Raw genomic sequence first — 25,684 nt, forward strand, 5'->3', positions numbered from 1 at the left:
AATGACCCTGACCTTCTGCTTGCTCCCCATTTCAATAACCTACATTGCTCTCAAGATAATGAGAATTATTTGAGGAAGTAACGAAGGGTTGGACCAAAGACATTTACCTATTTGAACTTCCAGAAGGCCTCTGATATGGTACCGCACGGGAGGCTGCAGAGTAAGATAAGGACCCATGGTGTCAGAGGACAGGTACTAGCATGGATAAAAGGTTGGGTCTCTTACAGGATGCAGAGTGAGGATAAAATTGTCCCTCTCAGGATGGTAGCCGGTGACTAGCAGTGTTCCACAAGAGTCAGTGTTGGGACCACAACATTTCACTTTATAGGTGAATGATCTGAGTGGCGGGACAGAAGGCATTCTGGCTACGTTTGCAGATGAAGCAATTACAGGTGGAGAGGCATGTAATTTTGAGGAGACAGGGAGTCTGCAGAAAGATTTCGACAGTTTGGGAGAGTAGGAAATGGAGTAGGAGATGGAATACAATGTGGGAGGGTATGAGGTAATGCACTTTGGTAAGAAGAATACAGGCATGGACTATTTACTAAATGGGAAAAAAATCAGAAATCTGAGTTACAAATGGAGTTGGGATTCCAAGCGCAGGATTCGACTTAGATAAACTTGCAGGTTGAGTCAGTTAAGAAGGCAGATACAATGTTGTCATTCATCTTGAGAGGAGTAGGATATAATGCTGGGGATTCTGAGGCTTTCTAAGGCTCTGGTCAGACCACATTTCCAGTATTTTGTGCCTCATACCTCAGGAAGGATGTATTAGCCTTGGTGTGTGTCAAGAGAAGGTTCACCAATGAAAAGTTTAACACATGAGGAACGCTGGAGAACTCTGGGTTTATATTCGATGGAGATTAGAAGGATGAGGGGTGATCCAATTGAAACTTACAGAATACTGAATGACCTGGATACAGTCAAAATTAGGAGGCCGTTTGCACTGGCAGGAGGACACAGGCTGAGAGCAAAGGGAAAATCCATTAGAACGGGATAAGATCAAACGTCGTTAGCCAGAGAGTGGTGAAATTGTGGAATTCCTTAGCACAGAAGGCTGTGGAAACCAGATCATTTGACACCAACGATATAGCCAGGAAAGGGACTGCGGATCTGAAAAGTGACTACGGAGAGTTAGTTTGGAAGCTGAAGGGTAGGACGAGTAGAGTAGTCATTTCAGGTTTGCTACCAGTGGCATGAGCTCGTGAGATGAGGAACAGTCAACGAATGCAGCTTTACACTTGGCTGCGAGGCTGGTGCAGGAGGGAGGGCTTCAGATACTTAGACCATCAGGATACCCTCTGGGTAAGGTGGGCCCTGTACATGAAGGATGGGTTGCACCTGAATTGAAGGGGCACAAATGACCTGTTTGGGAGGTTTGCTCGTGTGATTCGGGCGGGTTTAAACTAGTTTGCCAGGGGGGTAGGAATCAGACCGCATGTCTGAGACGGGGTTAGTTGCAGACGGGACAGTGACAGGGATATATTGAATCTATCAGGAAGGTTTCTCACGCGATGAAACAAAGGGATCAGTTAAAGTGCGTCTGCTTTAATGAAAGGAATGTCCGAAATAAGAGTGACAAACTTAGAGCATGCATCAGTACTTGGGGCTACGATGTCGTGGCCATAACAGAGACGTGGGTTTCACAGGGGCAGGGATGGTTGCTTGATGCTCCAGGGTTTAGAAAGTTTAAAAATCTTTAGGGCCGGCGCGGTGGCGCAGTGTTTAGCACTTGCTGCCTCACAGCGCCAGAGATCCGCGTTCAATTCCCACCTCAGGGAACTGTCTGTGTGGAGTTTGCAAATTTTCCCCGTGGGTTTCCTCCGGGTGGTCCGGTTTCCCTCCATAATCCAAAAATGTGCAGGTTAGGTGAATTGGCCATGCTAAATTGTTAAATGGAGGGGTAAATTTTGGGGAATGGTTCTGGGTGGGTTGCTCGATGGAGTGTTGGTGTGGACTTGTTGGGCCGAAGGGCCTGTTTCCACACCGGAAGTAATCTAACAAAGAACAGGGTGGATGGAAAACGAGGTGGGGGTAGTAGCATTGCTAATCAGAGAGTGCGTCACAGCTACAGAAATGAAGGTTGTTGAGGAAGGCGTGTCAACTGAGTCAGTCCGGGTGTAAGTTAGGAACAGCAAGAGAACAATCACCGCATTGGGGGTTTTCTACAGACCATCTCATAGCAGTAGAGAAATTGAAGATCTCATAGGCGGGCAGATTCTGGAAAAATGCAAAAGTAGCAGGGTTACTGCTATGGATGATTTTAACTTTTCCAATATCGACTGGAACCTCCTAAGTGCAGATGGTGTGGATGAATCCGTTTTTGTCAGATGTTTTCAAGAGGGTTTCCTTGCTCAGTATGTAAACAGACCGACGAGGGGAGAGGCTATTTTGGAATTGGTGTTCGGCAACGAGCCAGGATAGGTTTCAGAACTCACGTTGGGAGAGCACTTTGGTGAAAGTGATCACAACTGCCTCACATGTAGCATCGTCTGTGAGAGTGAAAGGAGCAGTTTCCCAGGGAAGATATTTAATTGTGGAAAAGGAAATTATGATGCTATCATAACCGTTAGTGCTGTCAGCAGGTTGGGATATATTGTATCTGATTCCAGTAACCAAATATTTAAAGGGCATTGTGAACAGCTGGGCCCCAAGCACCGGTCCTTGTGACACCTCAGCAAACTTCCTCTGTTAATTTCTATTTATTTATTTCGTGAATCTGGGTGTCACTGGCTGGGCCAGCATTTATTACCTGTCCCTAGTTGCCCTTGAGAAGGTGGTGGTGAGCTGCCTTGTTGAACGCTGCAGTCCACCTGCTGTGTTTGACCTCCAATGCCATTAGGGAGGGAATCCCAGGATTCTGACCCAGTGACTGTGAAGGAGCGGTGATATATTTCCAAGACAGGATGGTGAATGGCTTGGAGGGAACCTGAAGATGATGGTATTCCCATACATCTGTAGCCCTTGTCCTTCTAGATAGACATGGTTGTGAGTTGGGAAGATGGCATCTGAGGATCTTTGGTGAATCATTTCATTGTAGCATGTATATAGTAAAACACATCTGCTGCTGCTGAGCGTTGATGGTGGAGCATTGTGGATGAAGGGACAGTCAAACTGGCTGCTTTGTCCTGGATGGTGTAAAGCTTCTTGAGTGTTGTTGGGGCTGCACTCCTCCAGGCAAATTGGGAGTCTTCTACTACACTTCTGACTTATGCATTGAAGATGACAGACAGACGTTTGGAAGTCAGGATGTGAGTTACTCGCCGCAGTATTCCTACTTTCTGACCTGCTCTTATAGTTACTGTGTTCATGTGGCGAGACCAGTGAGTTTCTGAGCAATGATTACCCACAAGGAATTTGATACTGGGGATTCAGTGATAGTAACACCATTGAATGCCAAGGGGCAGGTGAGATTGTATTTTATTGTTGATGGTCACTGTCTGGCATTCGTGTGGCCTGAATATTACTTGCCAATTGTCAGCCTGGATACTCTCCAGATCTTGTCGCGTTTGAACATGGACTGCTTCAGTATCTGAGGAGCCACAAATGTTGCAGAACATTGTACAATCATTGGCGAACATCCCCACTGCTGACCTTAAAATGGAGGGAAGGTCATTGATGAAGTAGCCCTGAAGAAGTTTTCGGTCACTGCTCGAGGACTCCTACAGATTTGGAGCTGAGTTGACTGCCCTTTATCAACCATGACTATCTTCCTACGTATCAGGTATGATTCTCACCAGCGGGGAGTTTTCCTCTGATACCCATTGATTCCAGTGTTGCTAAGGCCCCTTGATACCACACAGGGTCGAATGCAGCCTTGACTTAAAGGGCTGTAACTCTCACCCTACCTCTGGAATTCAGCTCTTTTGTCCATGTTTGAACCACGGTAATGAGGTCAGGAGCTGAGTGGCCCTGGTGGAGCCCAAACTGGGCGTCATTGACGTGCTGCTTAAAAGCACTGAGACATTCCACCACTTTACTGATGATCGAGAGAAGACTGATGGGGTGGTATTTGGCCGGATTGGATTTGTTCTCCTTTTTATATGCAGGAGATACTTGGGGTAATTTTCCACAAAATGAGGAAAAGCCATTGTTGTAACTGTATTGAAGCAGTTTGGCTAGGGGAGTGGCAAGATATGGAGAACAAATTTTCAGTACTATTGCCAGAATGTTGTCAGATTATGGACCATATGGAGTATCCAGTATCTCCAATCGTTTCTGCATATCGTGTGGACTGAACCAAATTGGTTGATGACTGGTAACTGAATTGCTGAGGACCACTGGAGGAGGCTGAAATGGATCATCCACTCAGCATTTCTGACTGAAGATTGTTGCGAATGCATCAGCCTTATCTTATACACTGAAGCGCTGGGCTCTTCCATCATGGAGGAAGGGGTTATTTGTGGAATCTCTTCCTCTGGTGAATTGTTTAATTGTCCCCAACGTTTCTCGACAAGATGTGGAAGGACTGCAGAGCTTAGATCTGAACCGTTGCTTGTGGGATCACTTGGCTCTGTCTATCACTTACTGCTTATGCTGTTTGGCGCACAAGTTATCCTTTTTGGTGGCTTCACCAGGCTGACACCTCATTGTCAGGTATGCCTGGTGCTGCTCCTGCCATCCTGCACACTCCACTGAACCAATGTTGATTCTCTGGATTGATGTCAATTGTTACGAGGGGGATATGCCAGGCCATAAGGTTGAGTGGGTGTACAATTCCGCTGTTATTGATGACCCACAACACCTTATGAACATCCAGATTTGAGCTGCTAGATCTGTTCGAAGTCTGCCCTATTAAGCACCGTGATAGTACCACCCAAAATGGTGGAGGTTATTCTCAATATGCAGGTGTGACTTTGTCTCCACAATGACTATGCGGTGGTCACTCTTACCGATACTGTCATGGACAGATACTTCTGCAACTGGCAGGTTAGTAAGGCTGTGGTCAAGTATGTATTTTCCACTTGTTGGTTCCTTCACCACCTGCCACCAGTTATATCCTTTAGCACCCGGCCAGCACGATCAGTATTGCTGTAGCTGAGATACTGTTGGTGGTGAAGATTGAAATCCCCCACCCAGAATACATCTTGCGTACGTGCTACCCTCAGTGCTTTCTCCAAGTATTGATCAGCATGGAGGAGTATTGATTCATCAGTTGAGAGAGGCTGGTACATGGTAATCAGCAGGAAGTTTCCTTTTCCATGTGCAAACTAATGCCATGAGAGTTCATGGGATAAAGAGTCACTGTTGAGGAATCCAAGAGCAATTCCCTTCCAACTGTATCCCACTATACCGCCACTTCTGCTGTGTCTGTCCTGCTGATGAGACAGGAGGTATCCAGGGAAGGTAATGGGGAGTCTGGGACATAGTCATACTCACAAAATCATACCTTTCAGAAAATGTCAGGCTGTTACTTGACGAGTCTGTTTATTTCTATTCACTGTTTCCTACCAGCTATCCCATTCTAGAAACATATCCATATATCGCTCCAATCCACTCAGATTTGATTTTGCAAATTGAGATTGGAGCTTTACCAACATTTTTCTAAAAATCATAATGTTTTACATCATTGCTTCTCTTTCATTTGTCTCCCAGTTTGTATCTCAAACATAATTCCCATTTCATAAATCTATGTTAGTGTTGTCTATGACCATTACTTTGAGTCACAATAATTTCTGCTAAACCATTTACTAACTATGTTCTATGTTCCATGTACTCTATCATTTTCCCACACCAGACTCGGTTTTCCTTGTATTGTTAGAAAGTTTTGTGAAGACAGAATGGAAGTAGTGGCTTCATAGTTCTGCCATTTCCCTGATCCCCATTTTCCATTCTCTGGTTTCAAACAGTAAGGAAACCGCACTTGTTTTCTCATATTTCTAACATTGACATAATTTAACAAGCAAATACAGTTCACTGTTATAACCCTTATGAATATAATTCTTCAGAAACTCATCAATTCCTGCCTTAAACTGCTCAATAATTGACCTTCCACACCATACACTCACAGGGGCATAGACTCTGTGCCAAAAGAAATACAGCACAATCTATACTAGTCCCACTTTCCTCCACCAGGCCCATAGCCTGGAATGTTATGACACTTCCAATTGCTCGTCCAAGTGCTTTTTAACAATTGAGAGGTGATCATTCCCCTCTCAGGAAGTAATCCCAGAACCCCACACCTCGAGGTGAAAAAATGTTTAAATCATCTCTGAATCTCAAACTCTTCACTTTAAAAGTGTGCTCCTTTGTTCTTGACCCTCCACCCTGTCTGTTTCGTTTATAATCTTATCCTTCTGAATCACTGACCCCTCAGCTTTCTCTGCTCCAATCTAAACAACCTGAGCTTATCCAGCCTCTCTCCATAGCTGATATGCTCCATCCCAGGGAACATCCTGGTGAATCACCTCTGCACCCTCTCCAGTACAATCACATCCTTCCTGGAATGTGGTTCCCGGAGCTACATATAGTATTCCATTTTGTCCGAACCAAAGCCCTGTATTGCTCTTATAATCTACATCCTGATTCGGAAACGCTACACCCAAGGTCCAATTCTTAACTAGTTCATTAACCTGTCCAGGAGAAAGTGAGGAATGCAGATGCTGTAGGTCAGAGCTTAAAAAGTGTGTTGCTGGAAAAGCGCAGCAGGTCAGGCAGCATCAAAGGAGCAGCAGAATCAACGTTTTGGGCATAAGCCTTCTTCAGGAACCTACCCAAAACATCGATTCTCCTGCTCCTTTGATGCTGCCTGATCTGCTGCGCTTTTCCAGCAACACATTTTTAAGCATTAACCTGTCCAGTCACATTCAGGGATGTGTGGAGAAGCACAATCTGAGCTTCCCAGTGTGCTGCCATTCATTGAGTCGTCCCCTGCCTGGTTCCTTCTCCCAAAGTGCATCACCTCATATTTATCAGGGTTACGTTCCATCTGCCATTGATCTGCCCATCTGACCATTCCATCTGCATCTTCCTGTAACTTAAGGCCTTCCTCCTCACTGTGAACAAACCGGTCAATCTTTTATGTCAAACATATACTTACTTATCACACCTCCCCTACACTCCACCAAACCCCTTCCACATTCAGATCTATCTATATTTTGTTATGAATAACACAAACAATAAGCGACACAGCACTGATCCCTGTGGTACACAAGGAGACACTGGTCTCCAGTCACACAAACAGCCTTCTCCCACCACCCTCTGTCACCTGCCACTAAAATAATTTTCGTTGTAACTTGTCAAGTTATCCATCATATCGTGAGATTTTACTTTATTTTTCAGTTTCCCAGGTGGAAATTTGTCAAAGGCCTTCCTTCAAAACTATATAATCGATCTCCTCAAACTAATTCAATCAAATCTATTGGACGTGACTTCCTTCTGATAAAGTCATGATAATTATCTCTGATCAAACCTTGTGACTCTGATTGGAGTTCGATTTTCTCCTTCCCTATTTTATCCTGTCGTTTCCTTAACGGTGATCTAATACTCACTCGCCTATAGTTCCTTGGTCTATCTCTCCCACCCTTACTGTGAAGTGGAATCATATTAGCAGTTCTCCAGTTCTCTGGCACCTCCACTATGGTCAGATTCTAATTAAAATATTCAGTCAGGGTCTTTCTTCCTTTGACCCCAACAGCCGCCTGTGATACAACTCATTCAGACATGGAGATTGGTCCAAATTTGTACAGAGCAAAGCCTCAAATCCTTTCTCATGTTTTACATCAAACTGTTCAAGAGCTTTCAAGTCCATCTTCTTGAATTCTGTACCTGCCTCGTTCTTCTTCCAAGTAAAATAGATGTGAAGGTCTCATGGAACAATCCATCGATGATCTCCAGCTTGACACACAGATTGCCACTTGGTTTCTAATTCTGTTCTACTTGTCCGTGTGGAATACCCTGGGATTCTCCCTTATCTCGCCGACTTGTACTTCTCCATGTCCCTCTGTTATTCAGTCCTTTCGATGTTTCTAAGATTAACCACAATCTACTCTCTTGTTTTGAAACTCGAGATTACAGGCTGAGGTTCCCCATTAGACAATCTTGCCATTTTACGGATTAATCCGGATAATACCTTTTGCAGTTCCTCTGTAGTCAGTATATTCTTTCTTAGATTGGGACTCCGAACGATGCACAATATTCTCCGTTTAGTCTCACCAACACTCGATGGAACTGGTGCACGACATCCTCTATCTTCCAATTACATTCACATGAATGTAAACCTAATTTTTACTTTCCCATTTGCATATGTTTTTAGATTAGATTAGATTAGATTCCTTACAGTGTGGAAACAGGCCCTTCGGCCCAACAAGTCCACACCGCCCCGCCGAAGCGTAACCCACCCATACCCCTACATGTACATCTACATCTACCCCTTACCTAACACTACGGGCAATTTAGCATGGCCAATTCACCTGACCTGCACATCTTTGGACTGTGGGAGGAAACCGGAGCAACCGGAAACCCACGCAGACACGGGGAGAATGTGCAAACTCCACACAGTCAGTCGCCTGAGGCGGGAATTGAACCCGGGTCTCCGGCGCTGTGAGGCAGCAGTGCTAACCACTGTGCCACCGTGCCGCCCACAATACCTCTCGCTTTAATTTTTCTTATGAACTTGCTGTGTGAGTTCTTTAAAAAATGCTCACGAATATCCAACTGTACGTTATCCAATGGTTTTTCATTGCCTATGTCCACAAGAATCATCTTCAAAATACTCCAAATAATGTTTGCCACTTCTGGTTTTCCTTCCATCGGTACATTCACACACTCCCCAGTTATGTTATTACCTTCTAAATATCTAGAAGCATGCTTTTTATAATCGAGTCCAACAGATACCTGACTGCGGATGACAAGATAACTGGTCTGTAGTTTACATTCTCCAAATCCATCCTTTCTTAAACTGTTGGATAATATTTATAATCTTTGCCTTATCCTGATTGGCTAAATGCCTTTCGGGAATGTGTCGGAAAATAAAGTGACAATCCGCGATGCACTCAACATGTCTATTGCTACTTCCTCTGAAATTCTTGTATGAAGTACATCTCGTCTGTCAGATTTATAAATACTCAATCCAGCTTTCTTTTCAAAGATAACCCCAACACTGATAAGAATATTCTTAGACTTTACTTACACAAGTCCCATGGTCACTTGGTATTTCTGGGAGAATTTCTGGACATTCTTCCATGAAGATAGACACAAAGAAACTGTTTCTTTTCCCAGCGATTTCTCTGTTTTCTGCAATAAATTACCTTGTCTGCACACCAACTGTTCCACATTTGACCTTGTTTTTATTTTTTTCATACATCGATAGACGTTTTTTAGCAGTCTTTATGTTTTTCTTTCATTTGCACGCTTTTTCTCTTTTTGATTTTATTCTCAGTTTCTTGGTCATCCTTTGCTGGGTCCTACATTTCTCTGAATCCACTGGCTTACTACAACACTTGGCATTTTTCTAAGCTGCTTCCTTTCATCTAATAAGTAGATGAAGGTGGGGTTGAATGTGATAGTCAGAGAGGAAGGAGGGTGGAACAGATGATAGGGAGGAAGGTGGACACATAGGAATGTTCAAAAGGGCGGTGCTGATTTGGACGTTTGGAGTAGGATAACGTGGGATTAGGGGAAATGGGGAAATGGGGAAATCCACTATTATCCCCTGTGGTTAGAGGGTCCCAAGGCAGAAGAGGAGGCTTTCTTCCTCCAGGCTTCTGGTGGCTTGGATTTGGCGATGGAGCAGGCCCAGGATCCTCATGTACTTGGCAGAGTGGGAAGGGGAGTTAAAGTGCTCAGCCACAAGATGATGGATTTATTCAATTGGCTGTCCTAGAGATATTCTCTGAAATGATCCACAAGTTGACCTCCTGCCTCGCCAATGTAGAGAAGACCACATTGGGTTTAATGGATGCAGTAGATGAGGCATTCTGTCTCCCTTCGTCACTTATCACTTTCAATCCCACCTTCATCTACCTATCACAGGCCCAGCTACCTCCCCCCTGCCGCACCCTCTTCCCATTTATCTCTCAGCCCCCTTGGCCCAGAAGCTTCATTCCTGATGAAGGGCTTATGCCCGAAACATCGATTTATCTACTCTTAGTATGCTGCCTGACTGTGCTTTTCCAGCACTACACTCTTCGACTCTGATCTCCAGCATCTGTAGTCCCCACTTTCTCCTCACACCTTCATGGCTTGCATGACTCAGATTTATAACAGTTACTTCAAATAAAACAAAAACTGTTGTGTACTCAAACAGCATAAAAGAAAACCAATACATTGTGGTCACTGTTCCCAAAAGGTCCTTTACATAAAATTGTCAATTAGCTCTTCTGATCACTCAACACCAATTCCTAAATAACCTGATCTCGAGCTCAGTGCTCGACATAGTGTTCATGCAAACCATCTCACACGTGGTCATGAAATCCATTTTTCCCAGCATTAGCATTCAATTGGATTAACACAGTTTAGATATAATGTAAACAGTACATTATTACTGCAGTATCCACAAATGTGTATATCTCATTTTCCTGTTTTATAACATGTCCAGCATTTGTATTGCAGCTTTCATTTGGATATATAATTCCCATCAATGTTTGCTCCTCCTTGCTGTTTTTGCGCTCCACCTTACTAGATTCTGTGGAATCTGAGCGACGTGGGCTCTGGGGATGTTAATGACAGAGATCATCTTGCCACATCATTTATGATCTTCTCCAACTTTAATTTCTCCAGATCTCCCGTTATGCGGATGGAGTAAAGAAGGGCAATGATCTCCCAACACTGCTCTGTATTCCCCCAGAGAGCTGAGACAGCTCTAACCTGGGTGGGAACTTTACAGCAGGCTTGTGAAGTGTTGCTGCTGCGGTACAGAGAGATCAGATCTGGAGTAGTGTGTACAGATTTAGCCTCTTCTATGAAGAAAGGATGTTGTTATATTGGAGGCAGCTCAGAGATGGTTCCCTCAACTGATTCCTGCAATGAAGGTGCTAGCTTATAACGAAAGGATGATCAGTTTGACCCAGTAGCCATTGGAGTTTACAAAAATAAAGGATTATCTTATTTCAACATAGATGGCAGAAGGAGTCAACAAGTGAAGTGAATTACACAGATAATGGAGGAATCCATTCCGTTCTCTCGCCTGTTACACAGGAACAACAGACGGATATTCAGGCCTTCGAACCTGTTACATCAAAGCAGGACGAGGCTATTCAGTCCCTGGAGCCTGATATATATTTACAGAAGGAGGCCAATCAGCCACTCGAGCCTATAACAGTAGGCCATGCTGCACCAGTATCCTGTTAAACAGCAACAGGATCAATCCATTCAGCCTCCTCAAGTCTGTAACATCGGAACTGGAAGAGGTCACACAGTGACAGGAGATTTGTTACACTGAGATAACAGGAGGCCATTCGGACCCACCGAGCCTATTGCAAGGGAACTGGATAAGGATAAAAACTATCTGAGACTTCTTTCATGAGAAAGGAAAAGGTAATTTTGACACGTGTCTGTTGTCTGGGAACAAGAGAAGACCAATCACTCCCACACTCCCATCTCCGGTATACATGAGGAGACCATTCAGTGTTTCCACCTGTTATGGAGAAATATGAGAAGACCCATCAGCTCCTCAAAATGTTACTCAGCAACAGTAAGATTCCATAATCTCCCAATCCTCTAAAGCATCAACAGGAGGAGGCCATTCTGGCCTTGGAGATGACAACATGGGAACACCAGAAAGACGTCAGCCCATTGAGTTTGTACACCAGCAGGATGGTGAGTCCATTCAGCCACACATACCCCTTGCACAGTAATTGGAGCAGATCTCTTAAAAACGTGTGCCCATTAAATAGGAATTCAAAGAAAACGTGAAGGTTTTCGAAAAGGAAGAACTTATAATAATGGTATACATTAGGGACTAAAGTGTAACAATAAACTATTGTAATTTAAGGCAAATTGTTAGAGTCCATTGTTCAGGACATTTGCAAAGTTAAACCACAATCCATCAGAGTCAACATGGTTTTACGAAGGCTAAGTCGTGTTTGAATTGTTTGCTTGAGTTATTTGAAGATGTCACTAACAAGGTGGATAGTGGGAATCCTGGAGATGGAACATATCTGGTCTTCCTGAAGGCATCGGATATGTCGCTTCTCCAAAGAGTAAATGGTAAGATCAGACAACATGGGTTTAGGAGTAATTTATTAGCTCGGATGGAAGATTGGTTAACCAACAAAATGGAGTCAGATGGAATGAATGTGTCATTTTCTTTTGGCAAATGCAATTTTTGGGGTGCCATTGATTTCAGTACTCATGCCTCAACCATTTGCAATTGATGTTATTACTGTACTCGGTTGATGGGATAGAAAATACGATGCCACATTTTTAGATGACACTAGCATTGGTGGGAAATTACTTCGGAATGATAATGCAAGAGATTTTAAAACTATATGGATAGGTTGGGTGAATGGGTCAACATTTGGCAAGGAAAATTAAAGTGAATAAATATGGGGCTATTCAAGGTGGCCAGTATAATAGAAAGACAAATTATTATCTAAATGGAGAGAAAGTTCAAAGTGCTTAGGTACAGAGGGATCTGGGTGTCTGCTTGCTTATCGCAGAAAACCTGCCTGTGGGTACTGCAAGTAATGAGAAATGCAAGCATAATTTCAGTGTTTATTTATAAAAGGATAGAGTAGAAAGGTAGGGAGTGTTGGTGTAGCTATGCAAGGGATTAGTGAGGCTGCAACTGGAGTACAGTTTGGGTGTCCTGCAGAATGATGTATTTCCATTGGAGGCAATTCAGAAGAGCTTCATCAGATTGATTCCATATTTGAAGTGTTTGTCTTATGAAGAGAAATTGAGCAGTTTAGGCCTATACTCTCGAGTTTATAAGAATGAAAGGAGATCTCATTGAGGTCTGTAAAATGCTAAAGGTAATTGAAAGTGTAGATATGGAGTGGATATTTTTTCATGTGGCGCAATCTACAACATGAGACTAGAGTTTAGAATGGAAAGATGGCAGGAAAGTGGAACAGAGGCCACGTTGACATCAGCCTCATCGAGGGGTTGGATTCCTCACAGATGCTCCTTGTTCTTATTCAACCTTTCGACTGTGTTGCACAGGAGTGGGGAAGGAGAGGATATCATACAGGAAGCAGGCACTCAGGATAAATCAGTCTCAATCAGTTAGACAGGAGGTAACCAGTTGGGTCACAGAGTAGCCAGTATCCTAGGATCCTCTGGGAAGCTAGGGAGGAGATAGCAGAGCCATTGGCCTTGATTTTTATGTCGTCGTTGTCTACAGGAATAGTGCCAGAAAACTGAAGGATAGCGAAGGTGGTCCCCTTATTCAAGAAGGGAGTAGGGACAGACCTAATAACTATAGGTCAGTGAGTCTCACTTCTGTTGTGGGCAAAGTCTTAGAGAGAATTGTAAGGGATAGGATTTATGAACATCTGGATAGGAATAATGTGATCAAGGATAGTCAGCATGGTTTTGTGAAGGGCGGGTCGTGCCTCACAAAACTTATTGAGTTCTTTGAGAAAGTGACTAAGGAAGTGGACGAGGGATTTTAGCAAGGTGTTCGATAAGGTACCCCATGGTAGGCTACTGCAAAAATTACGGAGGTATGGCATTGAGGGTGCATTAGAGGTTTGGATTAGGAATTGGCTGGCTGGAAGGAGACAGAGGGTAGTAGTTGATGGTAAAGGTTCATGTTGGAGTGCAGTTACTAGTGGTGTTCCACAAGGATCTGTTTTGGGACCTTTGCTGTTTGTCATTTTTATAAATGACCTGGAGGAGGGGCTTGAAGGCTCGGTGAGCAAGTTTGTGGATGATACGAAAGTCGGTGGAGTAGTGAACAGCGAAGAAGGATATGGCAGGTTACAGCGGGATATAAATAAGTTGCAGAGCTGGGCAGAAAGGTGGCAAATGGAGTTCAATGTAGCTAAGTGTGAAGTCATTCACTTTGGTAGGAGTAACAAGAAGAAAGATTACTGCATTAATGGGAGGCTACTTGGTAGTGTGGATGAGCAGAGGGATCTTGGTGTCCATGTAAACAGATCTCTGAAAGTTGCCAGCCAGGTAATTAGTGCTGTGAAGAAGGCATATGGCGTACTGGGCTTTATTGGTAGAGGAATTGAGTTCCGGAGTCCTGAGGTCCTGTTGCAGTTGTATAAGACTCTGGCGCGGCCTTATCTGGAGTATTGTGTACAGTTTTGGTCGCCATACTATAGGAAGGATGTGGAGGCACTGGAACGGGTGCAGAGGAGGTTTACCAGGATGTTGCCTAGCATGGTAGGAAGATCGTATGAGGAAAGGCTGAGGCACTTGGGGCTGTTCTCATTGGAGAAAAGAAGGTTTAGGGGAAATTTGATAGAGGTGTACAAGATGATTAGGGGTTTAGATAGGGTTGACAGTGAGAACCTTTTTCCGCGTATGGAGTCAGCTGTAACTAAGGGACACAGCTTTAAATTAAGGGGAGGTTGGTATAGGACAGATGTTAGGGGTAGATTCTTTACTCAGCGTGTTGTGAGTTCCTGGAATGCCCTGCCAGTATCAGTGGTGGACTCTCCCTCTTTATGGTCATTCAAGTGGGCATTGGATAAGCATATGGACGTTATTGGGCTCGTGTAGGTTAGGTAGGCTTCGGTCGGCGCAACATCGAGGGCCTGTATTTTTCTATGTATATTCTATGTTCTCTGTTCTACTTGGTTCTTAACTATTTACAGTCTATATTAATGATCAGGAGGATGGAACAGATATACAGATGCTGAGTTTGGTGATGTCGTTGTGGTAAGCAAGAGATTAAATTATCAAGAGAGGGTGGAGAGTCTGCAAATAGATTCAGAGAGGTAAAGGCAATAGATAATAGTTTGGCAGGTGGATTTTAACATGATATAATCTGTCATTTAATTTTCCAGGAATAACGGAAAGCAATATGTTACTGAAATGGAGAGGGATTTTAGGACTTATTGATACTGTGTCCTCGGGGGGGTTGGGGGGTGGGGCGCACTCAGACCCGTTCAGACATGGGAGGTTTTGCTCCATCCCTGCTCCCAGACACTCCAAGTGATCCAATTGCTCTCCGTACATATGGAATACTTTAATGTGGTTGATTAGTCGTGGGGATGGTGTTTTGAAATGTGCATCAAGAGGACGGCTTTTATCCAAGATATATTCATTTCTTTCTACGTGGAGACCCAATGACGATGGGACTGGCTGACTGCTTCTGAATGAAGAGAACATGACTGCTGCCAGGACAGTGGGTATTCGCCAACATGATGTACTGTGCATGGGTACACTGTAACATTAATAGAGAGAGAGAGAGCTCCTTCAGTTCCTCTACCTCTCCCCATTGACATGGATATTCTGCAGATGCCATGCATACCATCGGGAATACCACTATACTGGATACACCCGGCAGCTCCCTGCTGAGGGAGAAACAATGTATTTACCTCATCCACCACATATACCCTCCATCACCGAATGGTGACATCAATGTTGAGATACTGGGAAATGATGGATATGTCACCTAGTTCTGCCTAGAAAGTTCTGGATTATCGAAGCTGAATGAAACAGTGACCCTAATAGTCACTGGCAGCACCATCCTCCCCCTGGTGTGATGCTGCAGGTCGTGTTGAAGGAGGTGACACCGCTCTGTGACCAGTTCCTTGTTCAGTCAGGGTCCCCTCACACTCTGCTACTGGGTTAAGTGTAGCTTGGGAAGCTGTTCATGGAATACTTGGGGTGGATACAGCAGATCCTTTTCCCCACACACACTCACTCCGTGGTTTCAGAGTTTCCCTACTCTGCAGCCTCTACTCCATTTGTTGTTCATGTTGCAGGCTCAGATGCTGTAACTACAGTCCCCATGCTCCATCCAGAGTTGGGTCACCAAATCCTCAGGTCTCCCTGAATGTCTGAGGCAGCTCACAGCAGAAACCTCCAGCAAACCATCTCCAGCCCCTCCATAACTTTTCAATTACAGGAGTCAGTCAGAAACCCCTCTGCTACAAGTGTTGTGGACCAGACCAGATCCCCGCAAAATATTTTAAGAAGGCCGCTTAGACCCATACCTATTCTTATTTTAAACATAGATGTGAAGTGTGCGTTCCAGATATGTTGTGAATGGTCAAATCACTCGACGTTAAGCAAAATATAATCTATTCAAATGTTTTGTTTAAAATCCAATCGAAGTAAAGAACATTTTGGGATAGCTTATATGTTGGAACACTGACACAAACAATAGATACTGTACCTTCTTGGTATACACTGCTTGGCACAAAGATATATTCAAATACCGATTCTTACATGCAATTTTCTGATCCAGGAGGAAACAACATGAACAGAGATCTCAGAGAGAAAAGCAGCTGTGGATCATGTATTGATACTTCCAACCCTTCGAGGATCCCCAACAGCTTCTGAATGCTGCTGATAAAAGCAAAACGAGAAAACCTGGTCTGGGAGAGCTGGCAACTGCCCTTCGATTGTTACCACCATTTAATAAAACCTAAAGGCCTCCTCAGTTATTTACTTAAACTGTGTTCAGACAGCAGTTCTGCACCTCTGCCTTTATAACCTCTCTTCAAAAACAACATAAGAGAACATAACCTCTTTACAGTGATAGTAAACTCACAACTCACCTTTAATAAAATGATCCATCAATATATAAAAATATATTAATTTTAGGCCTGCTAATCGTCCTCTATTAGTAGACTGAAATGCATATACTTTACATTGACTCTGAGCATACAAATGTTCACAACTAGTTTCGATTTCAGTCATTTTACTCCTGCCACAGAATGCCTTTGTCTTTCTTCATCCAAGTCTCCACAACATGTCAAATCTTAGGTTTCTCGACCTATCAACGGTATAATTTCAAATTGAATAGCAGCAATAATAAGCTCAATTGAATCAGACTGGTATTCGACGCCCTAAACTTCTTCAATAACTTTAAGGGGTCGTGATCATTGATAAAGATTTGTCTCAGGTATGTTATTGGCAATTGAAATGCTGAAATGTTGTAACGCCAAAACCAGGCTCAAGGCCTCCTTCCCCATTGGAGAATAAATCTGTTGATGTTTCCACTGGACACTCTGACCACACGTTACATGATGGAGCACTTCTCATCTCTCCAATAGTCCTTCTGAATGACATAGCTCCTCATGTCTCAGCATAAAAGAATTACATGCTTCTGTGCCTCTTAATGCTGTAACCCCTTTACCTGCTACTCCTGGCCTATGCCAATAAACCTTACTCTCACAGGGATATGTTTTAAGAAGATCTCGCACATTCTTCTCAATCTCTCACAGAAACCAGCCTTTGATTTCTGAACCAAATCATTATCATCAGCCATTTCAGCTTCGAATCTTGCCATTTTAACTCTCTGCTATTCCACACGAGTTCTCACGACTGCAGGAAGTGAATTGTTGAACTTCTCCAAAACAAGAATCTCTCTAACAGTGCTATAGCTTTGTTCTGTTTTTAATGCCCTTCCCCACTTTTCAAAATTACTTTGTTAGATTCTTTCAAACTCAATGTGCGTTTAACCAGGGACACTATTTTAGATTCCTGAAACACTGTCGGCTTCTGGTACAAGCTCATATGCACTTCAGATGGCTTTCTTCATCTCCTCCGATAGGGATGCAAATACCTATCAGCTTTGTTTGGATTAACTAAATCCACATGGTCACTAGGCACTGCATTTGTTTCGCCACTTTCTCAAATGAGATTAAAAAGGCTCCTCCATTATTCTCATCAAATTTTGATAATGCCTGGGTTTATTTAAACAGATTTCCGTCAGGCCTTTGGCTACTATGGGGTTGCTCATCCTCACTATCCTCCTCATCCAGTCTACCATCTACCTTCATCTCGACCTTATATGTCAACTTTCCGCTCTAATTAATAACTTTTGAAGTTGAAACTCTCTGCTTTTCTTCTCTCTTTTTCTTTCTTTCTTCTTCATTTCCTTTTCTTTTATTTCTACTTTTCATCATAATTCAAACAGTTTCAATTCCTTCTCATGTTCAAGGCACCTCATTTGAAATTGAATTCTAGCCATTTCCGAAAACTCTGATGGCGTTTCTACCAAATGTAATTGCCAAGCTCTAGCTGTAATTATCTCTCATATTTACACAGACAAACACAACCCCAACACCAGCTTGTCTGCCAATTCCTACAGCTTTGCCTTCATTACCTTTTGTAAAACCCCCAACTTCATTTCTTCTACACCCAGAGAACTCTTAGTGATTGAAAGAATCTTTATACACAAAACACTGTTTAAACCAACCGAATTCAACATCCGGAATGAAAGACACGAACAACTACCATACGTGAACTGTGAACGCAATACTCTCTCGGTGCATATTTTCCAGTGTCTGCATGAGCTTATTCTGGATGCTCTGGTTTCCTTCCACAATCCAAAGATGTGCATGTCAGGTGATTTGGTCATGGTTAGTTGATCAAAGTTTTCAGGGATATGTGGGTTAGGTGCCTTAGTCAGGGTAAATTTTTAATAATAGGGTAGATGAATGGGTCTGGGTAGGTTACTTCTCGGAGGGTCTGTGTGGATTTGTTGAGTCGCGTGGCTTGTTTGCACACTGTAGGGATTGTAATTCTAAATCAGTTTGGTATTATCGATTTAGAACCAGACAAGAGACCCCAATTTGCTACCGACCAACCAGACTGACTCAAACTATTTAAAGAAGGTAGCTTGGATGCCAATCTTTCCTTATTTTAAAGGTAGATGTGAAGTTTGAGTTCCAGATGTGATGCTACTAGTCAAACCACTCACCATTAAGCAAAACACAACATACTTAAAGACTCTAATGAAAATCCATACAAAATGAAGGGGAATTTAGAATTATTTAACTATTGGAAACCATAGCCGAATAATGGATACAGTACCTTCTACAAATGAACTGTTCCAATATAGCAACATCCCATAAACACATCTCTTGGAAACATGGAACATTCAGACATACATTCTTGCATACAGTTCTCCAATTCAGGAGGAAACAGCATCATGTCAGGTTTCAGAGAGAATAGCAGCTGGGGATAAGTTAATAGGCCGTTGTTACTGCTATTTATTATCAACCCTAAAAGTGTCATAAGTCATTTACTTGAGCCGTTTTCATTCGGCAGTTTGGCCTTTAAGATCTCTTATTTAAAGAAAGGAGAAAATAATCTTTTTTAAAAAGTGACAACATTGTCACACACTTTAGATCCCTGGCCCTTTACTTGAGGGACTTCCTCGATCGGAAGATCACCTGAGAGGGACAAATACAGGTACAGACCAAGTTACAAGGATGTGTCTCAATAACGTCGGAAACACCCCTGACCGTGGACCATCACATGGGACATACCAGGACGTGAAAAACAGCCTGACACACACCATTTCCCTGTTTCTGAGCTTCACAATGTTAGCACTCGATACACTAGAGAGCCATAAACAAAGGCCAGGGAAAGAAACAGAGGGACAGAAGGATTCACATTAAAGACAGAAAGAGACAGTTAATTAACTGAAAAGATGTTGTGGAAATATGGGGAAAAAGACAGGGCAGTAGGACTAACTGGAGAAGTGAGGATCTTCGAGAGTAAACTTTAAAGAATGAGAACATTGAATAAAGGCATTGTCAGATCAGCTGGAATGGTTTGTTACATCAAGTTCTGAATCTGCTTCATAGAACACCACAAACAACATAAACTGGGACAAGATGACAGCCCAGCATGGAGAGCTGTGCAGACCATGCTAGTGTGTTGCTCAGTAAACTGCACTATCTGCCCAGCATGCAGAGTATTGCAAACTTTACTATCATATGGTAACTATACTCGCATCAAATTACTGCAATATCTACAATGAGAAAGTTTGCTGTGTGTGTGTTCATCAGAGGCTGAGAGAGAGTGTGTGTGTGCGGGATTGGCGTGGTTGAATGCGAAACTCATTGTTTGAGAAGGAACGCACATGGAGGAAACTATTTTAAATAAGAACAACTAGCAGGCATTTTATTAATCAACAGAGAGAGAACGAGAGAAGTTTCATGGACAGATGAGATAAAGTGTTTGAGAATGTTAAAATAAAGTCATTGTCAGACACAATAGCAATATACATCCGCGTGCACATGAATGACAGATGGATGGGAGTTTGGTGTAAATTCGAATCAGATTTGCTTCGGCAGGTTTGAAGCCGGGAGCGTCAGCAGCAGATTATTGGATGTGTTAAGACTGTACTTCATAGCTCAAGGTTCAAACAGCAGCTGGACTAAACCAGTGAGATATATTCTGGGGTGGTGAGCATTTCAAGTTAGAAATTGTCAGGGTATGGTTTCATGAATCAGCTCATGGTCAAATGGATCTCCCACAGTTGTGACATGTCTGCTTCAACTGCAGATATTGGCCAGGGATGGGATGGAAACAGTGGCAGGAAGTGGAGTTTGTAACCAGAACAGTAGACGGTGACCTCCCTGCTCTTAATATTTAGATAATAAAAGCAATGATACAGTAAATTATAGGTCTGCACTGCAACTGAGTAGGTCAACATAGAGAGTAACACTGCCAGCTCAGAGACGGAGACAGTCATTGAACACATGCATTGATATAGTTAGTAGTGGTCTGTAGAGTAAATATCTGGAATGAGAGTTTCAACAGTGAAATAATAGTGGCAAGAAGTGTAGACGATATAAAAGAACAGTAATACAGTCATAATCGGTTTTTAGAACAAAAAAATCTGGACGTTGACACTTACAAGGAACACCAATGATAGCCAGGAAAGGATAATAAAAATATTGAATAATGAGAAGAGCATAATAGATCCGCCATGATAATGACAACCAATAAAATGCAGAAAGACGCCAAACATAAATGTATCAACTCCTGTCTATTGTTGGAACATGCCAGTCTAATGTTTCCAGATTCTGACACATTTTTGGAACATTCCAGTCTAATGTTCTCAGATACTGATCTCTCCTCCCCCTCTCTCTGGGTCTGCTGTTCCCTGTCAGTGCTGTCGGTGATGCTCCTGCTCATGTTATGGGATACCACATTGAACGGCGCCCATTTATCATTAAAAGATGGAAACCCTCCACTGGGATAATGAGAATCCATGGATATTGGCATTAAGCACAGTCACTGAACAAACACTGGGAAAATTAGCAAAGACTACGACAACGGATGAATGGGCATTGCAAAACAATCAACAGACAGGAGGGTTCCCTCCCAATTGGGGAACACTTCAGTGGTCCCGGACATTCAACCTCGGACTTTCTGGTGACCATCCTTCAAGGCAGATTTCAGGACAGGCAGCAGCGAAAAGTGGCCGAGCAGAAGCTGATTACAAATTTCGGTTCCCATAAGGAGGGCCTCAACTGGGGCCTTGAGTGCATGTCACATTGCAGGTGATCACCATTGCACTATACACACATACACACACACACACACACCACACACACACACACACACACATATATACACACACATACACACACACACATACATACGGACACATATGTACACAGACACGTACACTGACACACACACACCCTTACAGACACACACACTGTCACAGGCATCCGCTCAGAGACTTAGACCACTTTACACTCATGCATACACATATACACTCTCTCTCACTGATACTAAAGCCCCCCACCCAAGACACACACACACACACACACTACCACACTTACACATGCACCCCTCACAGACTTAAGACACTCTACATCACTACACACACATATACACTCCATCTCACACCCACAACCCCCAGCTAAGAGAAACACACACATACAAACAGACAAAGACCCACATGCACACATATATTTTGTGGGGCGAATTTGTACTTGCAGAGTTACATTGTACTTTGCTCAAAAACTGCATGCATTCATGTAGAACTCTGAGCTCAAAAACTGCATGAATTCATGTAAAACTCTGTTATCTCACTTTTCAGATTAGAATCAATCTAAACATTATGGTATAGACAGAGAACACAGGGGCTAACACCTTCAAAATATTGTCTAACTAACACTCGTTGTTACTGCTAACCTGAGAATGCAACTTTAAAAGAAAAAGGTTTTTTAATTTACACATGAAAGAAATGAAACTATCATGATATTCGAACAGATGAAAGACTCAACAAACAATCAAGGTATTTTTCAATGGATACTTTCAGTTACATCACACTGTAAATTTTTGCGATAAATTCTGTGCCTTAGAAGTGTGTCCTCCACTATCACCTGATGAAGGAGTGGCGCTCTGAAAGCTAGTCAGCTTCCAATTAAACCTGTTGAATGAAAACCTGGTGTTGTGCGATTTTTAACTTTGTACACCCCAGGCCAACACCGGCATCTCCAAATCATGACTAAACAAACAGGCTCAGTTAACCAGTTCCACACATCATTTTTCATATCACTATAAAAGAGAACATTTACCGGGTTTGGATGGAATGGATGAGGGTTGCTGAGGGATGGACCAAAAATCTTTAAATCTGTTGAATCTTTTTTAAAAACTTGTATATGAGAGGATTAAAAGGCACTGCAGTGTTCTATATGTGTTCCACTCTGTTTATGAAAGGAGGCAATTATAAAATAACGGATTGGCTGCATACAAAATAGTCAGGTGGGCAAGTTTCTAGATACCTTAACCCAAAGTATAATACTGGTTGACCAGTGTGAGGTTCCTCCTGGTTTTAAGTGCCCTGTTATCAAATCCTTTCATAACCTTGCGACAGAGCATTGAGATTGCTGCTGAGCAACAGGTCGAAGCAATTCTGTCCCTATGGGCCTCTTACAAAGGGATACGAGAAGGTCATTCAGCCCATATTAGTCTGTTTCTACTTGAAAAGGTGGAAATATAAAATATTGGCACATTTTGCCAACAGAATCATTCAAAACGAAGAGATATGTCGCTGCTGCTGTATGAGGTGTTACTGAGAGAGCACCTGGAGTACATTGTATTGTTTGTGTTTCTGTAACTGAGAAGGGATGGACCTTCATCAGATACAGATTAACGGTTGCTCGTAATCCACGGGTTGCTGTTGCATTTAATATCTCGGGTCTGTTACACAAGGACAGGAGGTGGCCATTCAGCCTTTCCAGTCTATTACAGAGGGACAGGAGGAGCCCATTCAGCCTCTCGAACCTGTTACAGAGGGGCAGGAAGTGTTTCTGTTACACATAAATATTAGTTTTAAATTAGTTTTGGAATAGGAAAGACCTGATGTAAACATTAAAGTTCTAACTTTGAACGAGGCAAATTTTGAAAATGTTAGGTGAGCCCTGTGAAAGGTTGATTGGAATACCCTATTCACAGGTAAAGGGATGATTGGAAAATGCAAGGCCATCAACACGTGGTTTCAGAGAGTCCAGAGCCAACATGTTCCTGTTAGTGAGATGGGCAAGGCTGGTGGGTGCAGGGAGTGCTGGATGGTTAGATATATTGATGCTCTGGTCAAGGTAAGGAAGGAGGCATATGTCAGGTAAACAGAGCTGAGGTCAAGTGAATCCCGAGAGGTGTATAAGGGCAGCAAGTGTATAGTCAATGGGCAAATTGGGCCAGAAAAATGTGGACAAGGGATGGCTTTAGAAATACGGTTAACGAGGTGTTGAAGAAATTATACAAATCCTTTAATGGCAAAAGATTAACTTGGGAGAGAACAGGGCCCGTTAAAGATAAGTAAGACTATCTATGTGTTGAATCACACGAACCAAAAATTTCTCCTCAGTATTTAATGAGGAGGAGGTTACAAGAGCGAGAGAATGAATAAATATACAGTGAGACATTGAAAGGTGTCTATATCACAAGGAGGTGTTTGACATTTTAAAACACATAATGGTGAACAAATCCTTGGGACCTGATCAGTTATATCCCAAATGTTTGTGGGAAGCGAGAAAGGAGATTGGTAAGCATTTTGATGATGTATTTGTATCACTGATTTCCACAGGTGAAGTGTCAAAAGACTGGAGGGCAGCTAACATAGTGTGATTATTTAAGAATGTAAGGGGAAAAAAACAGGTACCTATAGATCAGTGAGCCTGATGTCAATGGTGACTAAATTGTTGGAGGGGAATTTTGTGGGAAAGGATGTGTATACATTTGAAAAGACAAGGACTGAAAAGGGCTTTGTACATTGGAGATCACGTTTCACTGACTCGGTGTAAATTTTTGAGGAAGTGATGAAGATGATTGATGAAGGCAGGCCAGTGGATGTTGTCTTTATGGAATTCAGTAAGATTACCAAAATGTTCTACATGGTAGACTGGTTAACAAGGTTAGACTGCCTGGGATCCAGGGGGAGCTCGTCATTTAGATCCAAAATGTTCTTAAATATTGGAGACAGGCCGTGAGAGTGGACATTTGTTCATTAAACTTGGAGACCTGTGACCAGTGGCGTGCCGCAAAGATCAATAGTGGTCCACTGCCTTTTGTCACTGATACAAATCATTTACATTTGAGTATATGAAGTATGGTCAGTAAGGTTGTAGATAATTACAAATTTCGTCGACCGTGAAGAATGATCTCTCAGACAATAATGGGACCTTGTTGAGGTGAAACGAGGAGTGGCAGATAGAGTATATTTTAGTTTCATGTGAGGTGTTGCATTTTGGCAAGACAAATCAAGGCAAGACATGATAGAAATCCATAGAAAGTATTGAATCCCTACAGTTAGGAAGCAGGCTTTTCGGCACATGGAGGCCACACCGAACCTCTAAACATTATCACACTGGACAAACCCCTACCCTATCCCTCTGAGCCTGCATTTCCCATGGCTAACCCACCTCCCCTACACAACCATGGGTATGGTGCGCAATTTAGCATGGCCAATCTACCCTTATCTGTATATCATTATGCTGTCGGAGTAAAACATAACACCCGGAGGAAACTCACACAGACACGGGGAGAATGTACAAACTCCACACAGCCAGCCATTCAAGGATGGAATTAAAGCCAGGTCGCTGCCCTGTGAGGCAGCAAAGCTAGACTCGTGGTGCAGGTTCTCCGTTCCTTGACAGTGCCGTCACAGGTAGACAGCGCAGTGATGAAGGCATTTGGTGATCTTCCCATTATTGGTGCGTGCTTTGAATCGAAGCATTTGCATGACATGTTAAATCTGTACAGGACATTGGTTTGGCCACTTTTGTAATATTGCCTTTAATCCTGGTCTTCCTGCTGTCAGAAAGGCGTTGTCGAACTTGAAAGGGTGCAGAAGAGATTTAAAAGAATGTTTCAGGTGTTGGAGGGTTAGAGTTACAGGGAGAGTTTGAATAGGCTGGGGCTATTTTCAAGTGTTGAGGCTGAGGAGGGACCTTAAAGGGGTTTATAAAATCATGAGGGGCGTAGATAAGGTAAAGAATCAATGTCTTTTCCCAGGATAGACGAGTCCAAAATTAGAAGACAAAGGTTTAAGGTGAGAGGAGAAAGATTTAAAAAGGGAAATGAGGGACAACATTTTCACACAGAGACCGCTGTGTGTATGGATGGAACAGACAAAAGAGGTGGTGGAGGCAGGTACAGTTACACCATTCAAAAAGGCATTTGGATGGATAGTTCCATGGGAAGTGTTTAGAGGGAGATGGGCCACCTGCTGGCAAGGGGGACGAGATTAATTTAGGATATTTGGCGGTATGGATGTCCAGACCGAACGATCTTTTTCCGTACTCTTCATATCTGAGAGTCTATTGACTCTTCAGTGTATAACACGGGAACAGGAGGA

This window comes from Chiloscyllium punctatum, chromosome 52, assembly GCF_047496795.1.
Source record: "Chiloscyllium punctatum isolate Juve2018m chromosome 52, sChiPun1.3, whole genome shotgun sequence".
Taxonomy (NCBI): domain Eukaryota; kingdom Metazoa; phylum Chordata; class Chondrichthyes; order Orectolobiformes; family Hemiscylliidae; genus Chiloscyllium; species Chiloscyllium punctatum.